Below are 23,146 nucleotides of genomic sequence, written 5' to 3'. Positions count from 1 at the left end.
GTCTCAATCCTACTGTTTTTAAAATGGTTTTCCAATGTGCAATTTAAACGCTATGATAAAATAAAATTAGCACTGCATCTTCCTGCTCAAGAAACAAGTGACTTTGGTATGTCAGATTCACTACCAGTCCTGTACAGTACCGTTCTTTGACAAGATCACATCCCTGAAGTGCATGAAACCCTGTGAGTGATGGCACAAAAATCCCAGGAATTTGGAAGAGCTAATTCTTGTTGGCCAATTTACATGCAACTGATTCTTTATTTTCAGTGCTTTTAGCAGTGACATTGAACAAATTCTTAATACGGATGCGATACATGATTTCCTAGTGAACTGGGGAGGTTTTATACACATCTAATACACATTTCATAGGAGCCGGACAACAAAAAACAATACAATAACAATAAAGTCTGCTCACGGAGGACAACATATTAATTATCTGGGCATTATCTTAGCAATTCATAAATTTGTTTTACTGAAAACAGAGTGTCATTTCTAACCCTATCTATTGCAGATACTGAAGAGAACAATAGATGAGGAAATAGAGCTTGAGACCTTGAAGAGTGACCTAGAGATCACTGACAAGGATCTCCTGCGGTCGGTTGAAGATGTCAGGGAATGAGCCGCATCAAGTATGCATTGCTCAAGCTCAGAATAATGAAGTGTGACCATTCTTGACTATTTACTTTTATGTATGAGTTTTTCAACCTCTGATAATATATTAAACAGCTCGAACTAACATCAGTCAAGAAGATGCTCCTGGGCAGCAGTGTATCATGGAAAGTTTGGCCTTAAGCATCCAGCAAAAAAAAACCCCCCAAAAACAAGACAGATATCGTAAGAATGGTGTGAAACTATTTTTTACATTGCTCTTGTGAACAACTGGTTGTGATTATTAACTAATGAGATAGCATGTTGTTTACTTTTGCTTGGTTCTTGTGCGTTACTCTTTGTTTTTTGATTTATATTGCACACAGCTGCAAGGCCAGGCACCGCATTCGTTCAAAGATTCAGAAGGAAAAAAAAAGAAACTTGGTGAGGCCTTTTGCCTCAACAACTTGCTTGTCCCAGAGGAAGACGCTGTTGCTTCAGTTGACATCATCCTGGCTGCCCTTTATGACCATGGAACAAGGGTATGGGCTTGCCAAAACTTGTAAATTATGTTCTTTACAATCAACTTTCTTTTTTAATCTTATATTTAAAATTTTACCTTATCTTTTGATAACACTGTTATATATAACCTGAATTATAATGTATAAGAGTTCCTTTACTCATTACAGAATCAGACATTCCTTTAAGGAAAAAAAAAAGAAGCTTTTGACAAGGTCATGCTTCTCCGCAGACCGAGAGAAGAAGATGGGATTCTTTAAAAAAAAAAAATGCAACAGCACTGGCAGTCACTTTGCCGCCACTCCAGATGACTGAAAGAAGACATCACTAGTGAATTATTGAAAGACTGTAAAGTATATAATTTGATACATATCATCACAAAATCGTGTTATTTCATATTTGGGAATAGGAGAGATCAAACCACATCGTCTTATTGATAATGTTACATCGTTGAACAAATATATGAATTTAGTAGTATTTTATGAGATACATCAAAACCGCACTAGTTATTTGAAAGATTAGAGTGTCAAAAATCATAGCCTGGTCTCAAAAATATTTTGAAGGTTTTACAACAAGCTTGAAGAAAACATATATATGCTTATTAGATGAAAAAGTAAATCAGTCTGTTCATCATGTCTTCCTCTTAGACACACTCTCGAGGCCTATGAGGGACTTTGGTGTGTTTTGCAAGCCCAATTAGATTCAACTAAAAAAAAACTAATGACAATGGTGCAGTCTGTCTACAAAACAATTGTTGTTAAAAGAAGTGTTCTGCATCAAGAGGAAGAGGAAGAGTTATGTGAAGGTGTTATGGACTCTAATGATGACAATGATGCTGATAACGAGATCATTGGAGAGGGCTTTTAAGTGCCACGCAACTTGTTTTAACTATGCAAATATTATTTGTTCCATTTAAATAAATCATTGGATAAATAATTGAAGTGAATATTTTGTGATGCAAGAAGCCTGTACCTATTAATATTATAGTTAAAACAGCATACTAGACTCTTTTGGCTACTCATGCATAGTATGGATGATAATTGAAATAGATTCTATATTCCATCTTCATAAATGAAATAAAATATATTAATCTGGTTTTCTGTTCCTTTACAAATATGCATCTTGCCGTGATCATTGCATTCAACAACAGAAATAGTCAATACACACAGTAGCTACCTGAAGACGGCAAAGACATGAGTGAATAGCATGACAGAACGTCATTTCTTTACTTTTGCATTCCACCCAAATACATTTTATTGAAAATGCACACATTTAATTGTCATATAAAAAAAGCTACACTTGAAGTCCTCTCACACTTGAGGGGTCATTAGCTCAGGAAGGCGTTGTTCTATCTGGCGCTGGGGTATGACAAATAAGTGAATGATTGGAGCATGAGATGATGTGATGAGGTTAGAGGTTTGACTGCGTTTCCTTTGGACGTGCAATATGAATAATAATAAATTAATGAATCATGTCAAATAAAGGAACCTCGGTGAAATCAACGAGCTTTCCATTTTGCTACTACACTGTGTCACTGCCAAAAATGTAACATTTTGATCGTTAGCAGCCACAAGTGACGTTGCTCATGTGTCACGTTAGTTAAGTAATTTATTAATTAAAACTAAACTGTGTTAACTGCGGTTTGGCTTCAAAGGGCATTAAAGAGGCTCATAAACAACCTAAACTGTTCTTTCTAACATTCTAAACATTAATTTACCTCATCACAGCATCCCGTTCCTATGACAGGAAACAAGAACCATTCATTTCAGGGGTTGTTAAGAATATTGTGTTTGTATTTCATAAAAGAGAGGCAATATGTGTGCATGTCACAAAAAATTGAAGAACGACTCCATCTGCATTTTTTTCCGAGTTGTTCAAATGGAAATGCACACGGTGACGTAGGTTAGAGCACTGACGCCCATGAAAAGTTGTCCAGATATACTATCAGTGATGTCACAGAGCTGAGTCTGAGTGTGTGAGATGTTTGTAAATGCACAAGATGAAGCAGAGGGACAGACAGCAGATGAGTGCCAGGAGCTTTGGAGGAGAAAGCCGGGAACAGAGCCGGTGCTTCGGAACGATTAATACCTGTGAGTCACACCAGACTCTGCTCTGATCTGGAGCTGTTTACTGGCAGGAGGAGAGCTCAGGGTTTATTTTTTAAACTTTGAGCAGTAGCAACAGTGGGTGCTCTGTCTGTGCGTCTGTTAGCATGTTTAGAAGAGCGTCAGCAACAGTGGGCGCTCAGTCCGTTGCTGCAGCTATTGGCTAGGCAGGCTAGGGAGTTCATATCAGTTTATATGTAACAACGTCTACAGACTGCTGTCCGTGTGCGCGCTCTCTGTGGACAAAGCAACCGCTTCTCTCCCCCCACGGTTACTTTCCTTCCCCTCTCTTTCCTCTCGCTACGAACACACACACTGTGTGTCTTCTTACACATCTGATGGTCAGATAACGTGGGACACAGCCCCTCGTTATCCGCCAGCAGACGTGTGTGATTTACATGGAATTGGGTGAGTGCAAGACGCCGACCACCAGGCAGCGCCATCTTGCTATTGTCTAACGAAGACCCCTCGATCACTTCTGCTGTTTGGTTCTCACATGACTTCACGTCCACCATCTTTAAGATCGCGTGACGTCATCTCATGAGATCACGGTTGCCATCTTGCCCACAAACACACAAACACACACACACATGCATTCACATATCAGTAATTCTATTAATTTTTTATATTAATAATTATCTCAAATAAATATTAATTATTGCTAATAACCCACCGTGCTCCTCACAGATCTGACAGTCGTGTCCCCCTGTTAGACTCTCTTACAGTTGGTGCCCCATATAATTAATATTAATAATTTCTTGACTTCATAACTAATAATTATCTATGATAATTATGAATATTACTAATAACCAAACGCACTCCTACCAGTCCCAACAAACCTCAAAAAACAAAAAATAATGGGCCTGCCCTTTAAATTATGGCTAGAGGCCATAAACAGGCACATATACCAGAACTGGGGGGGGCTGAAGGTTTCCGAACAAAAACGTATCTCATTGTTCCACATGCTCAAAATACGTGATGTGTAATAAAATATATAATTTATGTATTTCACAATCAGAAACTCACTCTTTTCCCTCAAAATGCCAAAAGTGCCTCAAAAGCACCACAAGCAATTAAAATTCTATAATGCTGATATACATGTATCTAGAATGTAAAATGTTGATATGAAACGTATTTTGGGGTCAAAAACGTTGAGATTCAACATATCCGTAGTTTGCAAAAATGTGCAATGTATTTTATTCTAGCAGCTGGGCTGAGGTGAAACATGGGAATGAAAATTACATGTACAGAAAAAGAAATGCAAGATGGGAAAATAAAAGAGTGAATCAATAGCGGGCAGCAAGGGCGCCATGTTTTTGTTCATCTTCCAAACCAGTGGGTGGAAGAAGTCGGGTGAGAAGGGGAGGAAATTATTAAAGTGTGCTCTTGGAGTAATTAAGTCGACAGCAGTTTGACTCCAGCAGCTCCATTTTGAGTGTGTAATGTATTTCAATAATGACAGTGCGCGGCGGCAAACTGGCTTGTCGTCACGCTCTCTCTCCCAGCTAATCCTGTTACTGCTGACCACTCTGAAGGGGCGTGAGTCCAGCACTGCTGCCTGCCTGCCACTTTTGTAGGGATGGAGGGATGAGGGAGGAGACAAACAGAGAGAGACAGAAAAAGAGAGAAGCAGCTTGTTCATTTTCCTGTGTAGTTTCTCACTTGTTTGCTTGTGTGTGTGTGTGCATTCCCGGGCTTGCGTCCATCCGTGTGCCTGCGGCGTTGATTGTCATTTGTGTGCGTGTGTGAGATTTCAAGTGCTTGCTTGTGTGGTGACGTGCCAGCATGGACGATGGTGCATATCTACCATAAATGTTTATTCAGTCCTCAGTGAATACACTCCAGCCCCTCGCTGCTTACAGAGGGGGTTTTCAGCATCATCTCAGGCTCTGAGCCCATCCACTCTGCTCCGGCCACAATGGCTAATCCTGACACAGGCAGCAGCGGCTAGCAATCAGCACTCACAGCCCAGAACATAATGGAAGCCTGCCTGCTTGCCCGCCTGTCTGGCTGGATGTCTGTGTGGATGACTGGCAGGCCGGCTGCTCATCTGGATGCTTGCCTTTTGTGCCTCTGTGGCTGTTTTGATGGCTGGGAAGACAGTGTGATGGACCACTGGTTATGTAAAGTCTATCTGTTTATAAAGGAGAGGAAAAGCACACCCAAAAACTGTCATGAGATGCTGATCAAAGAAACTAGGGGGAAAAAAATGAAAAGCTTGGGCCTTTTTTAGGATGACTGAAATGCAACCTAATGAATACTTAGAGCTTTAGTGTGCAACTTTAAAAAGAAAAACCTTTTCCATATGTATGTCTCTCTGGCTGCTTAGTCTGAGCCTCTGCAGGAACAATGAGCTGATGCAAGATAACTGGTCATTTCAGTTCTCCTAGTTCAGCATCTCTCAGATAATTCATGCTTACATTCCCCGTAGGAGAGTAGTCTGTGTAGTGACAGATTTTTTTAAAGCATGATCTGGTTATATTTTATTATTATACAGCACATTTTTAGCCATGCTAGCAGCAGTGATGTCAGTGAGTCGGCCCACCACTTTGGTCTAGACTGAAATATATCTTCTGGATTTATTGCCATGAAGTTTTGTGCAGACATTCATGGTAACCAGGTGATGAATCTTTCTGACTTTGGAGATTTTTCCACAGGTGCTACCATGAGTTTAACATTTTTTGGTTCTGAGTGAATGTCTCAACAACTGTTGCATGTACAGCAATTACATTTTGTACAGATATATATGTATATATGTTCCCCCAGGATGAATTGTAATTTACTAACTAAAACCTGCAAAACTAACATGTGTTATTATATTGTTACAGTTGTTCTCATTATATCTCTTTTCCCCAATCTTCTCTTCCTTCCTTGTATTCTGAAAGATACAGTTAATGTGATTAAAAAATGTTTGGCTGAACTATTGTTCTTTTTTTTGGGCTAATTTAGCATGGTCTTTTTGTAGTTAATTTCAATAACAATGAAAAAATATGTTTGGCATGATTGACTGACTTTTTAATTTCCTCGGCTTGTTTCTGCTGGAAGATTTGTAAAATGGAGAAAGTAACCTTTGTACCTCGGGCACATTGTTCACAGTCAGTTTGTGGACAGGCAATTTTACCTCTCGAAGCCAAATACATTCTGTATGTGTAACCAACCTCCCATAACCCCTTCAAGTAGCGGCTACCCAGTAATATTACCTTTAACTTGTTGTGTTTGGGTCTAAAATACTGCAAAATACATTTTACCAAAAAGCTGAGCTGTATTACAGTAGATGTGTTTTTCCTGCAATATGTTTCAAATATTGGATCACAGTAAATTGTCTTTAATGGGAGGAAATAGGTCTGTCCCTGGGGCTTCTTGCACAGAGGCAGCCCCAGCGCCTCAGACCTCTCTCTCTCTCTTTCTCTCTTATTCACTCACTCTCATTTCCCCACCTCTTTTGTCTCTTTCTATTACAATGCTGTTTGATGCTTACCCTTACTACAGTTTGTGAGCATGCACCATTGTGCACGCTAAAGCTTTCCTATAATGAGGCCAGAGGTTGTTGGCGGGGGGGGCGGGGGGCGGGGGGGGAGCAGGGCGGGGTGGGGATAAATGGAAAGATGTGAGATATGCCGGAAGAGGTGGATGAAAGGGAGGAGAGACGGATGAATTGGCGAAAGAGCAGTAACTGTGTGAGGGGAAAATAAAAGATTTGCTGCATGTCCAAGGTCTGCTGTTAAAGCCTGACGACGGGCCGAGGCAGTAGCCATTGTGTTAGCGCAAAATAGTTCAAAGGTCCCCGAATCCTATTTACTTTTTCCATCCAGGATGTGACACGTGGGACAAGGTTTGCACTGCAGCACTTGTGGTATCCACATTCTCAGGGAATGAAGATGGTTGTGTAACTTCAAACGTTAGGCTACAAAACAACACAGCACAGGGACAGTAGCTTTCTTACCGGATCCACAAACAAAGATAAAGTCCTTTCATGCCAAAGATCTCTATTCCCGTCTTTCTTCGCTCAAAGGGGTGTGAAAAGATACTTTGCATAATCCAGTCGCATCCGTATGCAGCGAGCTTTAGAGAGATAAAGCGAGAGTAAACAGGATTCCCTCTGGCTGCCGCTTTCACCTGCTGGAGGTGGACTGCAAAACCAAGGCCACATTCGCAGAGCTAAAGGCTTTCCATGCGAAGGACCAGTTTTCCGCTGAGAAACTTACACAGTGATGAATTAAATATGACTTGATGAATCTGACTGTTTGTGCAAAGGCTGCAAAATATGTATGAGGGGGGGGAAAATTGCGATCATCACACTTTTAGGTGATTTTTTTTTAGAATTTTAAATCAGTTTGACTTGACATGGATGGGGCAACTTCTGATTCCTGTCTCGTAATGTGTTTTGTGTGGATTTGAAACATGCCAATGGCTCTCATCACTTGCATTTGCTACAGTATTTGTTATTTAGTTTTATCATAACTATGAAATTGCTCAGTAACTGTTTTATCCTCTTGTTGGTTATTCAGGATACTACCTTGTCTTATCTATTCTTTCCAACGTGCTGGCTTCACTTATTAATTTTTTATTTGGCTTTATATGTTCAGTTGAAACACTCACGGATTTTTGCTCCTTTTCTCCAACTCAGTTTTCATTTATTTACACCTTAGCAAGCTCCCTCTTCTGCTCCAGCTGACCACTTCTCATATATACCAATCTGCAACAACAGCCCATCAACAGCACCCAGAGGGCTTCAACATGCAATATTGAATATTTCCATTAGTGCTGTATTGTTTGGGGGGGAACCATGAGGAGTGTTTGTACATCAGGAAAAAGACATGAACCATCATCATCACAGAGAGGAAAGACGAGGAGCCGAGGGGAGTGTGGTGGGGGGGGGGGATGGGGGAGAACACGAGGGAGGGGATAAAAGAAAAGAGAAAATAGATCAAAATTGAATAAAACAGAACTCAGTATAAGAGTACATGAGGATATCAGCATGTGCTGCTCTCGCTTCACTTTTCCTGTCTGGTCTAAAACGAGACAGCTTCTCGTCAGCGTGTCATCGAGGGAAATTCCAGCACAGCGGGGAACTCGACTCATCCTCTGTCTATTTGACTGGCACACAAAAACTGAAACACACAGACATATATTTGATCTACACCGCCTAACAAGGTCGGTACAGCTAACTGGTTACTGTGTCAATCTGTCTCTGTTTACGCCTGAGGTTACGAAGTTAATATTTTGACTGCTCTTTTTCAGTCGAAACATGTTTAGCCAAACAAATTTAAAGCCCCATTAATCGTTTGTTGTGTGTGTGTGTGTGTGTGTGTGTGTGTCGGGGGGGAGGTCATGGAGCAACATTAGCATTCATTTTGAGTCATGTTTCTTGTCATCTGATGAATGTAAGTCCAATATTCAATCTGCATTTGGCTTTGTTTTGGTCCCCCTCCGCCTCACCCTAACTCCTTAGGAAAATATCTGGCTCCACCATGTTCACTAGCTAAATGCTAACTTTGGCTGTCTGTGTTTTGGTGCTGGGCAGGTAGCATACAGTGGGTTAATAAGAGCTTTTTCTTGGCTGAGTCGAGTGATAATTCTCTATGTGTTTGTCATTTTTGATTGACCCCGTTCACATTACTCATAGTGATTTGATCCATGAATAATATAAAAATATTGATTAGTGCAGCTTTAATAAAAGATTGAAAGTTAAGATTCATGCAGCCTCTGTAGTCAAGTACAATAGATGTAGGAATAAAGAAGATGTTTTTTTTTGAGAAAAACTGCAACACAATTTATGGGCTTAGATCGATTTTCCTTGGGCCAAGATATGAGCCAAAACTATATTTTTAAAGGGTTTAAAGGGGGAGGGGGGGAAGTTTACTCTTATGTGAAAAAGGCTTGAAAGTTACATGATAAGAAGTGAGTTGAAATCTTTGGCTGAGTTACAGAATTATATCAACTCTGAAGTGTGTAGCCGCATTTCCTGGACTGACCTTTTTGTATTGAAAAGTCAAAATTTCAGTTTGACTCGAGGCCCTTCCGCAGACTCCCATCGCACGAAAAAGAAGCAAAGCAACAGCCTTAAGAAAACGCCTACAACAACAACGCAACGTCCCTTAAAAATAGATTTTTAACACTTGTATGTTTTTCACAATTAATCCCAGCATTTCCGTGGCAGAGTGGGCTGAAAGATGGTACTTTCAGAACTTTCATTCCATCAAAGGCTGTGGATGCAGTTATCTAACAAAATCAGCAATTAACTGCAAAGAAGCTGAGACAATTCAGTGAATAAAGCAACCTAATTAACTCTCACCATGTGAATGTTTTTTTTTTTTCCCTGGCAAAACACTTCTGATGGTAGAGCCGACACCAGTAGACTGTGTGTGTGTATGTGTTTCGGAGGTATGTGTGTGTGTTCTCTGTTTTTATTAGACACATAAGGACTCTCTGCTGTCCTCTGCCCAGCTGTGAAAGTAGCAGTTTACAGCCTCCAGGTGTATTGATGCACCGTTAATTCTGTGGCTTAATGTTCTTTTTCTGCACACACACACACACACACACACACACTCTCCTACACATATAAGTGCAGTCTTTCCACTCAAGCCCGCAGATACTAGCATTACGAGCATCCGAGCACCTGGGCTTTCCATCAGTGTCTCCGGTAAAGTGGAGCTTTATCTTCAGTGCAATGTTAGGAACACTTGCCTGGCTGTATTCATGCATAATCACATATGTTTATAATTCTATGAAATGAAGTGGATGATGACATAAAAAAAAAAGTCTGTAGGTTAGACACTATTGATCTCACTGGTCGACTCATCCACTTTGCTTTGATTATATTCATGTACGCTCTGGCTCGTCTGTAGTCATACCTTTAACTGAGGCCCTTGAGGAGGAGACCTATCTCAGCCGGTGACAGCTATCAATCCAGCCCCGGGGTCGATGGAAGGATAGCTGAAAAAACCCCTTTCATCTTCCCTCTGACTTTCACCCAAGTGTCTGTCTCTCCCTGTGCTTGCTCTCCCTCCTTTTCTTTCAACTGTGCCTTCTTTCTCTCGCTCCCCCGCGTGCAGAATTCTCCAAGCGCTAACACACTTGTCCGAGACAATTATTCAAGCCCTTTTTTTTTTACAGTAGCACACCAACACATCTTTGTTTTTTTTCTTTCCCCTGCTCCTTTTTCCTCCTATCACCTTTTTCATTCACGTAGATTTGTGTGAATGTTCTGACGCTTCGGGTTGAGGGAACAAATCGACAGCGGAGGATGGACTTAGGCCTGAGAGAGAGCAAGTTTTTGGCACCTACTGCAGCTCCCTGGAGCAAATTTCAAAACAATTCTCCAGTGATGTTGATTCTCAGCCTGCAAGTACTTGTTGAATGTTTTGGCTGTGTACACAGGCAATCACACAAATCTACTTTCAGCTGGGGCTTAGTAGGAGTCTATTTATGGTTGGCCTGATTGGAGAATAATTTTGACTGTTAATGGGGACATTTCAAGTATTTCTGTGGTCTGAGACAGTTCAATCAATACCTCAAAGCCAGAAAACAAAGACAAATAGAATGTCAAATACAATGATGTTTTTTTGTCAGATTTAAATTACATGCCTAATATAAACTCAGTTTTTTCCCTAATCTAGGATTTGGACAAATAAGAAATGAAGTTTTGATTTAATTATGGAAAAATTAATGGTCAGCACCTCTCCATTCGCACACCGACAAGATTTCCATCTGTCTCCGTCTCTGCCCTCAATCTTATTCTATCCCTCTGTCCTCACTTCAGGACGAAGTCAGTATCAGAGTGTTTTCTTCCCCTCTCTTTTCCCCCGGGGGATACAGACTCGGCTCTTCCCCCCATCACCTCATCATCATCCATCTGGGAGGCAGGATAAGCACTGCATGGGACATTAGGCCCATTACCCAATCACGACAGGCTACCAGCCCGGCCCACCGACTCTCCCCTTGCTCTCAAACCGTGCTCCAATTTACTGGAAAGGACGCTGTGCTTGACACAAGTTGCAAGGGAGTGTTGGGCTCTATCGGTCTTTCATTAGGTCTCGCATCGCTAAATTGCTTTGGAAAGATCTCTGCTTCTCTTCTAAGCAATCAAGCTTGCTCTTCTCTCTTACAGATGAAGTACATTCCTTTGTTTAGCCACTGTTTGTGGTTTAGGATTATATGAAATGCATGCAGTTTTTGTATCTCATTCATAAAGTTAAAATGTAACAGAAAATATAGTTTAGAATCAGTGACTAAAAGTGACTTTTAATGAGTAGTAAGTAACTAAGTAAACTGTGTTAGAGGCAGATTTTAAGCGAGAAGGTGGCTGATGAAGTATGGTGTAAGTATTAAAATGATGAGTCTGCAGTATATGAGTTGAGAAAAACGTCACTGACGCTTCCTTTTGTCGAGACAGGAATGTGGTATGTTGTTGATGCCGTCAGCTAATCAACACCGGATCTCAGTTTGTTACTAAGGCTGTTAGAAGTGCAATCTCTGACAGAGACCTTCAGCACAACAGTTACAAACACAATACAATACAACACAAAAAACTTTTTGTGTTGTATGGGCAATTTGTTAGAAGCAGCTTGTTGAACACACAACAAAGTAACATACAAACAAACAAATAATACAATATACAGCAGGGGGGAAAAAAGAATATTGAAAAAAAACATATAATATTGATAAATAATCTTGATGAACACAATGAAAAATATCAGATAAAACATTCACCAACAATGACAATAGTAATGGCTTTATTTATGTCTTCATTGTCAGCAATGCTGCTAGAACATGCTGTGACTGAAGGTTGGTGTGGAGGAGGCCATGATTGAGAAAGAGGAAGATCAGGAAGAATGGGGAGGAACTGACGGGCAAGATTTTAAGATAAATAAGGCACTTGAATTTGCTGGCTGAAATCACAAGTTGACTTTAGCACCCCAGGTTTGGATTTATGCTTAATGTTTGTATTTCCAAATAGTATGTTTTACTTCTAACGCTAGGATAAGGACTAACCAGTCTATCTGGAGAATGTAACTGTATTTCAGATAATGAGTTTGGCTGTAGTCGCTGGAGGGTAAACTTCACCAAATCTAATAAAGAGTAGGACCGCTAACACTACCCTAAACTGTGATACAACACCAGCTTCCACACAGAGAGGGAATACAACACAGTGAATGTGCTATCATGAATGGAGCTTTTTAACGTAACTGAAGCCCAAAAAATAATGTAGTACCAAATTCTCCTTGACCTCTAAGTATCACTCTGTTAGGGTACCTCTGCAGATAGTAATGCATTCTCCACACTTTTGATCTTCTATTTTTGGTTTTGGTAAGGGTAAAAAAGACACCATCATCCAAATACTTAATATATGGCGTATTGACCTTTGAGAGACCTGCCTAGTTATGGTCGTTAAGCCATAACAAATTTTTGCAATTCTTTGCTTGCACTAATTTCAACCCATAGCCTACCAACCTCTTTACTGTACAATAATCCTGGAAACACCCAGTTACCCACTGTTATTATTTCAGAATGAGCAATAACTTCACCACTGGTTTCACTGAGGACAGTTATAGCACTGTTTAAACAACTTGTACTTTCAAAAGGCACATCTTTCACACTGATGCCAGGACAGAAAGTAAAGGCTTCAGATCAGAGATAGAGTAATTGTACCTACTACAAGACATGCACTACAATTAGCACACAGTAAAGCCTTGTCCAGTAAATGAGAAGCATTTGCAAAATAAATCCTGTCTTAATGTCTCTTCTCTTTAATTTTAATTCTATTAACTTTAAAGCTGTTGAAACATTAAGCACTGATGCAAAACTCACAATCCCTGCATGTTCACAAAACTAATTATTTTTAAGTGCTGAGGAAAGCAGTTTGTCAAATATGTGGTATCCTTAAATCATACTGTTTGAAAGGAATATTTTTGTCTGTCACAGAATTTGTTGTTGTTGTTGTTGGGTGCATGAATTAATTTGTGTGTGTACAGTATGTATACATATTCCTATATATTTTATCATGTGTGTGTTTTCTGGGGGATGGAGGTCTGAGTGTCACTCTTTGACAGTGTAGCCTGGATCTAGCAGGGATTTAGTGGTTTTGATCCACAGTGTGAGTGACCGTCGGGCACACAGACAGGACAGAGGGTGTAACCGGCCTCAAACCCCCAACTAATCTACTCACAGCGTTATCTCCTGCTAAAGGAGCTTATAGAGCCGCTGTCTACCCCAGGGGGTACCCCAGATGTACAGTAAACTCCACAAACACACACACTGATGTCACTTGCTCTTGTAATTATAGGTCATATATAACATCTCTCTCTAACTTGATGTGTACAAAAAACTACCACAACTACAAAAAAAAAAGGGAAAACAGCTAATACATATTTGCAGGAAAAAATCTGATCTTATTTCCTGACAGGAACATCACATGGCAAGGGGCACCAAGGGAAATCTACAGAAGTTCAGGTTATCCCATGTAAATGTATTATTTCATTGAGATGTTGTAAAGTTATTCCAACTGTTACAATCCCTACGCCTTCCCTATCCACCCCTCTCCCTAGTGTTTGGATATTCAATATATAGTGGAGTTGTAGGCAGATGATCCCTAACTAAATATTCTGTCCCACTTTGCATGCCGAGATGGTAGTAATGCAATAAGCCTGTGTACGTAAGCACAGGGCACACCATGAGAGTACTGATCCCAATTCTGACTGTCTAGTATGTTAACAGGGTGGCCAGCCCGGGCTAAAGGATCACAGACTCTGGTAATGGATTTGGATAAATCTATACAGGTATTTTTAAATTCAGTGACACTCTAAATAGTCCTCACTCATATCTGAAAACCCTCAAACCTGGACTTTTCAGTGAGCAGAATAGTTCAACATTTTGGTAAATACATACTTTCACTTTCTTGTCAGGATTTAGATGAGTTGATACTACACATGTTGCTCATTTGTCTCAAATATGAAGCTCCCACCAGTAGTCAGTTAGCTCAGCTTAGCTTAGCTTAGCGCAAAGACTAATTTTGGACCAAGCTAACCTCTAATTAACATGTTATATCACTTCTGGTAATCTGTACAAAAAACAAAGTGTAAAAACAACAAGTTGTGGTTTAACTTGGCTTTATGTGCTGGACTATTTCTTGCCCAGGTGCAGTGACTTCCAGAGCCGGGCTAGCTGTTTCTACTTGCTTTTAGTCCTGTGCTAAGCTAAGCTAACCATCTCCTGGCTTTAGCTTAGTACTGAATGAACAAACGTGAGTGGTGTCACATCACAGTGGTGTCATCTCATCAAACTCAGAAATGAATAAGTGCCTTTCCCGAAGATGTTGAACTTTTTTTAACCTCTTTTTAAAGAATAGTTTTAAATCTCTGTATTCATTTTTAGGAGTATAGTCATCTAATGAGTCCCCATTGGAAAGCATCTTTTTGTTCTTTGTACATTATCCACCCACTGTTGCTGCAGTGTGAATGTAGGCATTCACTTAAACATATACAACTTGTTTTTAGATTGTGAGCAAGAGCTATTCTGACACTGAAAATGCCTTTCACACTCCCATTCATCCAATATTACTGATTATTTAATGTTAATATTGTATTATGGTTCGCATTTTTGAGCAAAAGCATTCCAGTCTCAGATGGATTTTAAAGCACTTTGCCAAAAATCCTTCCTTGTTTTAAATGTCAAAACAATCTAAAAACAGGAATTATCCTGGCAAAAGAATAAGAACTACAACTTGGCAGTCTTACAATTTCATCATTATGAAATATGTATGACACGTCTGTTGTACACTCTAATTGGCATCCTCCTCCTCTTCCCTCATCCTCCTCCCCTGCAGTTTTCACGCAATGATTCAACCAACGGGCCAAAGTGATGATATGAGCCTCAATGACATATGTAAGCATGTGGAGATGAGAGCACGTGGGAGGCTTTTAGATCCAACATGAGCTGTTCATGGGTGTTTTCTGGCTGTTTTCGCTGAGTCCACACTCCCACCCTTCCGAGGTGAGAGCCAATGAGTGAGAGAGAGTGAGGAAGAGGGAGAGAGAGAGAGAAAGAGTGCAAGCCAGGCGGGGATGACTCTCTTACATAACGTCAGCTGCTGCTGCGTGACACGTTTGGTCACACTCCGAATCACTACTCCTCAGTCCACTACCAAGAGGTGTGTATGTGTGTTTTGCATAGGCGTGTGTGTGTGTGTGTGTGTGAGAGAGTGAAAGACAGAGCGAGATGGTGCTGAGAGGGTGGTCTGCAGTGCTGCCCATGGGTGAGTGAGAGGATTGTTATTGATTGCGCAGCTGTCGCTTTTAATTATGTCTCTATCCAATCAATGCAAAAGGCGGCAGGAGCTAAAGTGACAGTTCTCCACTTTGATTACTCATGTCTCCTTTGTGGCTCAACTGTTCTTTTCTTTTACTGGGTGCCATGTTGCATCCATCTGCAGTCATTTTTAGTCAGATATTTTACCCAGCATGAACCCGTGGTTTCACTCATTTGGGGATGCACAATGGCACAAGTGAGCAAAACATTCAAATACTCCCAGAAATGTGTTTAGGATACAATAATTAATCCAATAATTGAAGATGTGCATTTATCAATATCAGGGCTCTGGAAGGAAATGTCATGTTCATAGATGATGTTAGATGACTGGCAGTTTGAGCACATCTAAGGCCTGGATGGGCAGTTGAGTCATTGGTACAAAAGATGAGCAACTGTGCAAATATTAGCAAATATCTGGTTCTTTAATTTAAAAAAGTCAAAGGTACAAGCCTGTGTACATAAAACATAAAAGAAAAAAGTCTATTATGACTTGCAAGGACTTTGATAAGAAGCATCTGATCACCAAGCTAAACCAAGTCTATTTTTAAGTATCAGGTAGAAGCTAAAGATTACGCTTTGAGAACTTGAAAATACATTTGACTGCCTGAGTCAGTTCCCTTTTTCAGATTGTGGGTCAATTTTGGACGAATTCGGCAACTATGGTGCAGTGGTTTGTCCCCAACCTCTACAAAAAGTGTTCCATGTTTGCTATTGCTCTGATTCAGGCAGTCTTCTTCACATCAACTACACAGATGCTAAGGTTTATGGTTATTGTAGTATTTAGAACCAATGACGATGGCCATTACAGAAACATATGGCATCAGTAAATGCATACATATAGCATATAGCTTCAGATCTATGGGCTCCAGTATTTCTATTTTGAGGGCTATTCATGATATCATTGAAAGAAAATGTTCACTAATACTCAGTTTTATTTCACATGTTCAAGGACTTTCCAGGAAAGGACTGTGTCATTTGGTGCCAATTAGGAAAAATAGGAAAATCCCTAAAAGAACTGCTCCATTTAAATCCAAAGAAATATTTATTCATCCTCATAATTGTTGAATTGTATGCTTACCTGTGGAAAATTTTTTGCATGTTTACATGACCTGCTGTGTACTGACTAGAGGACTTTCCAGGTTATGCTAGCGATTAATTGGAAATAATAGATTGGAAGTGTACCATTTGAAAATTGTCTCTATTTTTCCTTTAAATAGTGCCAATGCAATTTATCACATAAAATCAAGTGTTGCCAATTTTCAAAGGGTAAATTAAGGTAGAGGAAAAGTACTCCAGGACCACCAGCTTCTCCCACTTTGCAATTCTTTAGTTCAGTGCTTGTTTCTAATGTCATGCTGCTTGAATAATGATACCAAAACAGTTTTGTTGTCCATAACTACATCCACTGTCGTCTGCATTCACAGTGCAGATTAGATACCATTTGAAACATTAGTGTGTGTAATGGACAGCACATTGTCTGCTCCTGGCCCGCTGTGGTCTTCACCTCTCACTCTGTGAGCACAATGTACACCATATTTGTCGAAATCCATTTGAGCATGCATAAACAGTGTCAAGGTAATTTATAGAGAGTGTATTCTGGGCTTAATTTGTGTATGTAGCTACAGTGTCCTTTGAGTGGCAAAATGAAATTTACCCCTGCAAGCTAAAACAAATTTAACGAAAGAGGACTCACAATGGCAGCATGTTTGTAATTGTGACTTTCAATGTTTACCCTATTAAAATTGAACGCTGTGTTAAATCAAATGTTCTTGTGAATAATAAAGCTCGCGACTGATGAAGTGGGCACTGCTGAATTAAACAGGCAGTAATTAAGGTGGTGGTGGGCCTGAGCTAACAATGGAAACAGTACAATGCACTACAGTCCATCACGATTAATGGCGTCGCTTGTTGATTAATTCCAGGTCAAAGAATAATATGCACTCACCAAAAAAATGTTCTTTCATTCTCTATCTCTCTTCATTTCTCTTTCACACACTCTCCTTGTAACTTCATCTTTCTGTTTCTTTCCATCTTTCCCAGTTACTCTTTCTTTCTTTCTCTTCTCTGAGTGATTGAGGTGTGGAGGTAGTCTGAAAGACATAATTGGATCTTTGAATTCTTTATGGATACAACATTCCCCTCTGACTCGCTGCATTTCCACATTACCTCTGCATGATTCTAAAAGCTTTTATATCTGCGCTTTTTAATTTCCACAATGTTTAAATTGCATCACAGCTGTTGGCATCCCGAGCGGTTTCATTACTTTTTTCTGGCAATATACATTTGCGGTCCAATTTATCACTCAAGGTTATTTGCAATTAGCTGAAGCATGCCTCTGTGTACACGGAGAAAAGGCAAAATCACCCGTCCGTCAAGTATGGGACAATGATTTTTGGCGCAGTCTATCCCATTGTGTGTACTTTGATTTGTCTTGTCTCCTACAATGAAAAATGAGTATGTGTAATATAGATGTGACGGCATGGATTAGCTGCACTGAAAGACAGACAAACACTCCTGGTGAAATTGGGAGATAGTTTCAAATTCCTCTACTGCTGGGGGTGAGGGGGGGGGAAACATGTGAGTTCTCTGAGGAGAGCCATAATTCCTGCCTCTCAGCCATTTTGTTGTTTGGGATCACACCAGGACAATCATGGCTTACTGACCCTCATCCGTTTCCATGGGGACAGAAATTTCTGCCATTACAGAGATTAGAGTCTTATCTGCTTTTGTTCTATTTTGGAATAGCTCATGCAGACTATCTGGAGGCCCACTGTTGCTACTCCAACAGCTATTATCAGAGATACAATATCTACCTCTGTTATCACTACCCTTACCACTAGTGTTAAAACAAGAATCCAGGGCTGCACCCTGTCCGCATTACTTTGTCTGAAAGTTTTCATTGCCAAAGTGGAGACTGGCATATTAATTAAAACTGCACTTAGCAACAACTTTACAAAATGATTGAAATTGAATATCTGGCATCATGCAACATGATGTAAGTAACTTGCAAACACCAAACTTCAGTTAGTCATCTTAGATGATTTTATAATAAATTATCCGAAAAAATCCAGCTTTCTCACGCCTCTTCTGTTTTTAGTGAGATTCTGCATTTCAATTTAGCACTTTCCATGGTGGAGAAGTGACCAGAATTAGATTTTGGCGATTTGTGTGAATTTAAATCAACACTACAAATCTCTTACCAACCCAATTTTCCACATCAGTATGTTTGGTGAATGCATTCCCCCAGTGTAGCCCAGTGCATGTGTTCTTTTCATTTAAAAGTCCAGTGTGTAACATTTGGTGGCATCTAGCAGAACAGACTTGGCAGAAATGGAATATAATATTCATAAGTATGTTTTAATTAGCGTATAATCCCATTAAAATGAGAATTGTTGAGATTTCATTACCTTAGAATGAGCCCTTTATATCCACATAGGGAGTGGGTCCACTTCCACAGAGCCTGCCTTGTTGTTGTTAAGATTGTTTTTCACAACTGAAGACATGCTCATCAGAAGCAATCAATCAGTCGATTGATTAGTCAAACAGTGCTCCCGTGTGTAATCCATAGTGCTTACTAATCAACAGTGGCATGGTGAGAAAGAATAAAGCAATAAGATCCTGGATTCAAACTTGAACCGGGCTTTTTTCGAAATGTTTGTTTGCTTTCTTCGGACATTGTAAGGACTTTGGATGGACTTACTGTATGTGTGAATGTGTTTGTCTGTTAATGTGTATTAGCCCTGTAATAGACTGGTGACCTGTTCAGGATGACACTGCTCTCACCTCAAGATTGCATCCAAGAAGGTTAAAAAAAAAACCCTGTCAGTGTTCTCAATTTGTGTCATTCATGTTGGTGGAGAGTCGGTCATCTCAGCTCAGTCAAGGACCTCACTGTGCATGAGTGATGAGCCCTTTTCTGCATATTTGCTCTGTGAGCAACTTAATTAGAAAGAAAGTGGCTCCATCTTGATGTCCACTTCTCTTAAAACATTCATGATCTTGCCTCCTTTGGTAGGATTTACAGACACTAATCCCAACTATGCCCCCAACTTCTAAGTTAACATGAACATTATCTAAGGCTCAAAATTAGGGTGCAAAAAGTGATTCAGATTGATAAAGACAGTTGTTTTCACATAGAAATCCTGCTGAATGCTGCTTTAAGATACTGCAACAAAAACATCAATCAGATTTTATTTGTGTCACTACAGTAAAAGCCAACAAGCCCTCGAAATTAAACAATAATTTATGTCGTTGGTCCATGCTGTGTAGAACAACACATATAAGATATCTATCAGCAAGACGAAATCACTGTCAAAAATAAAACATTTTATGATCCAACAACTTAAATGTTAAGGTTTGGTTTGCTTTAGGCACAAAAAACAATTTGGTTAGTGCTTGGGAAAGACGGGTTTGGGTTAAAAATACTACTTTGTTAAGGTTAGGGGACTTTTATCATCATGGTTACAATAATAACAACTTGATTACTGTTAGGGAGTGTGCATGGTCATGGCTAAAAGAAACCAACACTGAATGTTGGTAGGAAACAGGAAACAGCTGTTTTTCATGTTAAAATCCAACATTTTTTTTCACGCAGCAACACACCCCGCAACCTCCTCTGTCTGCAGATTTTGTTGCTCTATAATGTCACACAGTTTCCTCCTTTACTCCCAGCAAACAAGAATCGAAAGTCCAGCAGCTGGAGGTGTTTGTCACTTGAACATAACTCATGTCGTTTTTGGATATTTGCTGTAATGAATAATGCTCTTGTTTTTCATGGTAGGACAGTTTTGTAAAAGCGTTTGTAGCCTGTTGTTGGCTTTCACTTCCTCATCAGTAAGTGTGGGTTTGCGGTACTGAAAATATCTCATCACTGTACTCTATTCTGTGGCCATGGCAGCCTAAACACATGTTTTAGTCACAGAAAAGGGCATGTTGATCAAACCTTTGTCACAGCTAATAATCAACACTTATGGAAATGTGGCATATGGGTAGAAAGTGCGCCCATTGTAATTACGAATTCTATGAATAACCTTGGAGAGTGAGTTCATAGTTGCTCATATGCGCTGCCCTCATTTTCATACCCCACTCCTCAATAAAGTGCCTCCTAATGACCTCCTCTTCACTCTCGCTCCTCTCTCCTTCCCTTGCTTTGTAGACCGAGCTCTCACAATCCCCCAGGGGACCCGAGAGAGAGTCTGCGTGCTCCGTGTGATGATCAGCGAGTCTTAGAGAGATCCTGACAGCCAATCATCTGTCTTCTAGTGCCGTCCTGCTTGGCTTCACATTTCAGGAGGGTGCCATTTCTTATATTCCTGCCTGGAGAGCTGTTTCATGTTTGGAATGGACTGGTGGTTTTTCTTTGCCCTGACACACTGCGGAAAGTGACTCTGATAGATCTGCGCTGTGTTTATTAGGGGGAGAAATCTGCAGAGCTTTGTTTCCAGCCATCTATGGATGCTCAAGTGTAAAAAAAAAAAAAAAAAAAAAATTCACCCCGCTTCCAAAATCAGCCTAGATTAGTTACAGAAGAAGCATTTCCTTGTACTTTTCTCCCCTCTCCTTCACTAGCCGCAGTGTAAAGAGGAAAGTTTCCCATTAAAAATGTTCCCAGACCCGGCTCTGTTAGTGTGGAGAAAATACATTAGGGGAGTTAATGTGATTTTGGCTGAGCAGATTAGAAATGTCTTTCATGGTCACATTCCAATATTAGTCCAGAGCTAAGCCTCAATATGTGTTTCTTTTGTGCTTAACCTCATAATGTCAAGAGACCCATAGTCACTTCTGGCATGGATATTCACTTGCGCTGCCAGCAAAGTTAGCTGCTCCATTCCTCTAAAGCCGTGTGGAAAAGGAGGGGTTAGGGGAATAACATGTGGCAAGGAGGAACATGGGTGTAAAAATGGACATTTGATAGATGTTTTTAGCAACGACGGCTTGGAATGGCATATTGAAATGGTCCCCTGCCCCACTCTTACTCACTCTACTTCGTACTCGAGCACATGTTGCAAACTCCCCGATGAGTGACGTGGCACAGTCAGACGGGCAACGTGTGCACACACAAGCAGACAGTCGATGGCCTCGCTGATGATCTGTCCTAACAGACTGAGTCCTGGTCATCAGCCGGAACCAAATCCTCAGAGTAAACATGAGTGGTGACTGATCCACATTCAGTTTAAATGACCTCCATGCCGCTGCTGCGTCTCACCGAGGGAATTCAAACGCCTCAATCACACTGCACTCTCTCCTAACTCAATCCAAGAGGGATTAAGCAACCAAATCAATTAGAAGCTGCGGCTAAGAAGCAAAACTCTCCTACTAGCCCCCCCCCCCCCACTTACTCTCTCTCTCTCCATGTGCAGCCAAAAACAAAAGGTGCTTAAGTACATTATATATAGTAGGAGTGGTCACTGGCTTGTAATTATAATTAATAACAGTTGGGTAATTGGAACCACTTTCCTGCTATATATTAAACTTCTACAGCACATATGACTCAGAACCCAAAGGTCTATTTAATTCTATTAAAAGAAACACATTCAACTACTACTTAGACAGTATGGCATAGACTCAATAGAGGCTGTTCAAATCTCTTTTTGTGTCTAATCCGTGACTTTTCTACCCTCTCTCTTCCTCCCTGTTCTCCCTTCTCTTTCTCGACTAAATCTTTGTCTGTATGCAGAGCCTGTTCTTGCCTCTCTTTACACTTTTCTCCCTCCTGTTTTCCCCCCGCGTTCACCGCATCTCTCTAGCCCTGGGAAGAATACAGAAGTTCTGAGGGAAACAAGTGTGCTCCGGCGGCAGGATGAGAGGACCGGTGCTGTTGTTGAGTGAATCCTCGGTTTCCCTTTCTGTCTCTCTCTCGCTCTCTGTCTGTCTCCCTCTCTCTCTCTCTCTCTCTCTCTCTCTCTCTCTCTCTCTCTCTCTCAGTCTGTCTCCTCCTAGTCCAAGAGAATCAAAGGAGATCAGCTTTCTTAGAGCCCTGTCTTAGAGGGGTTTGACTACAGAGGAAGGAGAGCAAGGAAGTGGGGGAGGATATTCATCTGATAGAAGTAACTCAGAGGGCAGCATCAGACAACATCAGATGAATGTAATGAAAACGTATTCAGCGTTTTTGTCTTTTGTTTTCAACAGTTTAATTGTATTGTTATGTTAGATACCCAATCTTGGGGAGGTTATTTTGTTTTATTGTCTATTGTGTATGTATTTGTGTTCTTCCTTCATGTCTGTCTGTCAAAATGTCTGATTAATTCTTAGCAATAAAAATAAAATAAAACAGCCAAATCATGTCTTGGGCCAGAATTACCCTAAACATACATGTTTCCCCATTATTCCAATTTAAGTAACTTCAAGATTGGAAAAAACCCATCTTACTCCACACTGTTACAGTATAACATATATATTCTGTAACAGGTTCTTCCAACCCTTCATTGAGGCTATCTTCACAGCAAGTGTCTCTTCAAACCCAAAGGCTCCGTGATTTTTCCATCAAATGGAAAATATTCTAGATGTCTCCTGCATCATTTTATACACATTTCCCCCCAAAATTCGGCCTGACATATCTGGTATCTTTGAAACTTTGGGATCACCACTAGAATTTAAAATGAAGTTCTGTGAGTTTGAACAATGTTTGA

General features: G+C 40.3%; 1 long non-coding RNA gene across 1 annotated transcript; it reads left to right on the top strand.

Annotated features, from left to right (window-relative positions):
• Window positions 1-14,982: 14,982 nt before the first annotated feature.
• LOC137169495 (uncharacterized) lies at window positions 14,983-22,801 on the top strand. Its single transcript, XR_010924471.1, has 2 exons — window positions 14,983-15,360; window positions 20,674-22,801. It is a non-coding gene; the product is annotated as an uncharacterized lncRNA (long non-coding RNA).
• Window positions 22,802-23,146: the final 345 nt, after the last annotated feature.

The sequence above is a fragment of the Thunnus thynnus genome, chromosome 18 (genome assembly GCF_963924715.1).
Source record: "Thunnus thynnus chromosome 18, fThuThy2.1, whole genome shotgun sequence".
Classification (NCBI taxonomy): Eukaryota; Metazoa; Chordata; class Actinopteri; order Scombriformes; family Scombridae; genus Thunnus; species Thunnus thynnus.
This window is presented reverse-complemented; position numbering and strand designations above follow the sequence as displayed.